The sequence below is a fragment of the Pteropus vampyrus genome, unplaced genomic scaffold (assembly GCF_000151845.1).
Source record: "Pteropus vampyrus isolate Shadow unplaced genomic scaffold, Pvam_2.0 Scaffold280, whole genome shotgun sequence".
Classification (NCBI taxonomy): Eukaryota; Metazoa; Chordata; class Mammalia; order Chiroptera; family Pteropodidae; genus Pteropus; species Pteropus vampyrus.
In genome coordinates, this window is record NW_011889061.1 from 1,081,499 (window position 1) to 1,085,646 (window position 4,148).

Sequence of the window (4,148 nt, forward strand, 5' to 3'; positions counted from 1 at the left end):
CTAGTCCCAAGACGTCTAGTGCTGAGCCTCAAGACATCTTCTTGCATGTTTATGCTTGGGAGACTATCTAAGCTGCTATTTGAACAAGCAAGGGCTAGCCTACTGGAGGATGAGACCACATGGAGCAGGAGCAAATCACCCACCTCAGGACACAGATGCCCACATGAGCCCAGAAGTGCTTAGCCGAACCCAGCCCAAACTGTCAAATAACAGAAAGAACTAAATAAAGGATTTTGTTTTAAACCAGTAAATTCTGCAGGGGATGTGTTATGTAGGCTTAACTATAACGGAACGTCAATTAAAATAGAGATTTTCAGTGGGGATCAGTATTAGAGTCTTACCTTAGACAAGTAACTGATGTAATGATATTAAATGTACCAGATCTTTCCTCCAAAATCATGAGCACTATAATCAAAATCCTGCCTGTAGTCAGTGGAGTTCAAAAATTGTAGGTTTTGTTTGAGGTGCGTCTTCCTGGTTCCCCCATAGCTTTCCTTGACTTTCCACTCCTCATGGCAATTTCAGTTACCATTGGTTCTCATTTCTAAGTTCCAAAATTTCATTACATCTCTCATCCGCTAGTGTTTCTCTTGTTCACTATGCTTATTGGATTTCTTTTAAGTCATGTTAGTGGGGTTTCAGGAGGGAGCAGGTAGCACGTTTATTCAGCATACTACATCAATCAGCTAGCTCTTGTCAAATGTTTCATTAACAGAATTCTAGAATGACTAATATAGTGTATATATGGTGAAGGGCAGAGGAAGCTCAGGAAAAAAAAAAGTCATTCATGTGGCCAGTCGATGCACTAATTTGCTACTGCCACGTGGAGATTATGCATTCCTCACTGTTAAGCATTATGCATTCCTCACTGTTAAGCATTATGGATTTTGTGGGCCCCACTTCATTTTTTAGCCTCGCTAAACAGGTGGACACTAGGTGGCTCTGTGAAAGCATCTATATTCAGAACGTTCCATTTAGTTCAGAATGTGAAGGCATCATAATGTCTTTTATAACAAAAGAAACTTTATATATTTGTTTAGTTATGAGAAAGTGAGTTTAAAACCACTAGGAGTCATTAAGGAATGAATTCAGAAATTTGTAAATTTTCCAAGTGTCCTTTGTTGTCAGTAAATATGTACTGAATATCTGGTAGGTGCCAGGTACTGTGAGCGGAGCTGGGGCCATCAGGATAAGCAAGAGAGATGTGGCTCTGTCCACAAGCAATTCACTGGCAACAAGAATTCATAAACGAAACAATAATTAGGAACGACTAATCGAACAGTTTCAAATATCACCCTTGCAGTGTGGACTAGATTTTTTAAAGTTTCCACCTTTTCTCAAGTTGTCGAAATCCCTGGATTAATAATGGTCACCAAGGAATAATTGAAATCAGTGTATAGGAATAGTGGCTTTGAGGGTCTAAGACCTAGTGAGGGACAGAGATGCCCCAAAATGAAACAATCAAAGGAAATCTTGGAAGAATAATATATATGAATATGTGAATATGTACTGTATACGTGAGTATGTATGAATGTGTGAACACATAATGTTTGAATGCACGAGTACACATTTTTATATACATCTCAAGCATCACAGCTACATGTTCAAGGTCAATGTGACCTATATTATAATTTTATTTTTTTTCTGATAATCCTTCATATTCAGTTGGTATTTGGTTTGGATTATATCACGAGATGTGAAGGGATTGAGAATGAGTTACAACGGCATAGCTTTGCCAACTTTTTCTCATTTCTCTTATATTGTGGATAACATAATACTGTCCTCTGCTATGACTTTGAACTACTTTAGCTGTTATCGTCTGAGCCTTCTCTTGGTCTAATAGAACAACCCACCAGTAGAAACGCGTTGCAGAATTTTCATAGGATTTTTAGAGTTTTAGATTTCTAGATCCTAGCGACCATATTTTTTTGTAGATTGCACACTGTTAAGTCGTTCCTTGAGGTGTCTCCAAGTCGACTGGGATACAGATGATGGTTCAAGCGGGTGGTGCTCTACCTCCCCTCCCCTTCCCTAGAGAGCCCTGCTTATCCGTTGACCTTTCGTGCAAAATTTTCTTTGAAGAGAGCTTTATGCTGCTACACAGTCGAAGCTCCTGTCTTGTCCGTACACTCGTTTTCAGGGAGGACACTGAGACATGGTTGTGAAGGGCTCTTCCAAGTCCCCGTGAAAGAAACAAGACTTACCTGTAGACATCTAGATGCCTACTGCGAGCACTCCCATAATTCCATGCCCCACAGATGTGCTGGTGTGACATGAATTCGCCTGAGTTGTTTTCATGTGAAAGCCCTGCCACTTCAATAAGAAACAGAGTTCTCAGAGAAAACTAGTTATGAGTTGACAAAAGGCCCATGGAAGATAAAATATCATACCTGTTTGTGAGAAGATAGTTTTCTGATTTTAGTTATGCTTTGTTTAGCTCTATGTTTAAATGTAATAGCGTTTACCATAGGCTCTTACAGATAAATAGATGTCCAATAAAATTTTTTTTTCTGGCTGTTTTTAGAAGTATTTAGAAGGAATTAATAGAAAAGAAGTAGTAAAACATTTTTCAGTTAAGAATTGACAAAAAAAATTACAACCCCCATTTAGTGCACTATCTCATTTTAAAGTCACAATGCAAATATAAGGACATGGCTGCCGTTTTCAGGATAATGAGACATAAAGGCTCAAATTCTGGGATAACAGGACAAATGCTCATTTTTTTTCTAAGAGAGAGTGGATTTCTTTTTGGTAGTCTCAAGAGTCTGGTCGAGAGCACTGTGAAGACTCAGGGTAGACATCCCGTGGGCATAAGTATCAATCACGGTGTTTAACCACAGGTAGGAAGTGGGCTTGGAGCAGTCAGAACTGACATCGGGTCTGGAGCAGAATTTGGGGGTCCTCTGCTGTGTCAGATATTATCCCTTCCGTCACTGGATGCCGGGCTGGCAAGGAGGACGGGGTGGGGGACTTAGGATAGCAACCATTCACAGAGTAGTATAGAAATATTACAACGGATTGGTGTGTGCTGGCCAAGATTTAGCCTTTGTTATGGGAACAGTGTCTCTGTGAAGAATGCTGTGCTCGAAATGTATCTGGATCTACTATATTTGTTTCTTAACCCTCTCCTCTTGCCCATTTGTGCACTCGTGCAAATCTGATCTTGGATTTGTTCTTCAGATTCAGATATTAACATGACTTATGATCTTATCTTTGTCTCTCCCCACATCTACTAATATTTTAGGCTTTGGTGGATCAGCTGTCTCTGCTATTACTGGTGACTGACCTCAATTTGTGGCTTGTTATCACTTTGCTATAATTTTGGTGGCTCAAAGGATGCTATCACACTATACGACATAAGGTGAAGAAAATATAGAGATTGCACAGGGACCTTAGGAAGTTAAATGGAGGAGGCTTCAGATGCGATTAATATTTAAACTCTGGAAAATACATAGATAATCTGGGAGACAATATGAGGGCATAAATTTAGACATTCTCAAAAAAAAAAAAGACTTGATAAACTTTTTGGTTAAATAAAAGGTTAATTAAGAATTGTTTAATTAATTTAAGAATACTCAAAACTACATTTACTTATTATATTATTTTCAGTCTTACTTTAATTAAACACTTCCCAACTTGCCTAATCAGAAAAATCATGTACGGCGCTTATTAAAAAAGTTTATATCCAGGTCCCTTCTCATATGTACTGAATGAGAATTTCCAAGGAAAGACCCAGAAATGCAAATGTTAAGAAGCACCCCTGACTAAATCTTATGAACAGATGTGGGAGACTCTGTTCTGCTTTTCAGAGCATGTCATTATAAGGCGGTATTGAAGGACAATCAGAATGTTTAGTAGGATACCCAGGAAAAGTATGTGTTGCTAAATCTATAGAAGTGATATTTCTATAGAAAATGCACTAGTACTTTGACATATCAATGCATTAGGGTGATATTTTAGGAAATAATTGTAAAAGGCTTAGAAATGGACAAAAACGATTATTAGATATGCTCAGTGGAAAGTTAGGCATCGTCCAACACACACTGCCAGGTTATATGTTGTAGATTTAATGCTATTTTACGACTTTACAAATGGTGGAAAGCCGGTAACAATGTGAACAGTTCTGTCCCGTAGGAAGGCAAATTTTA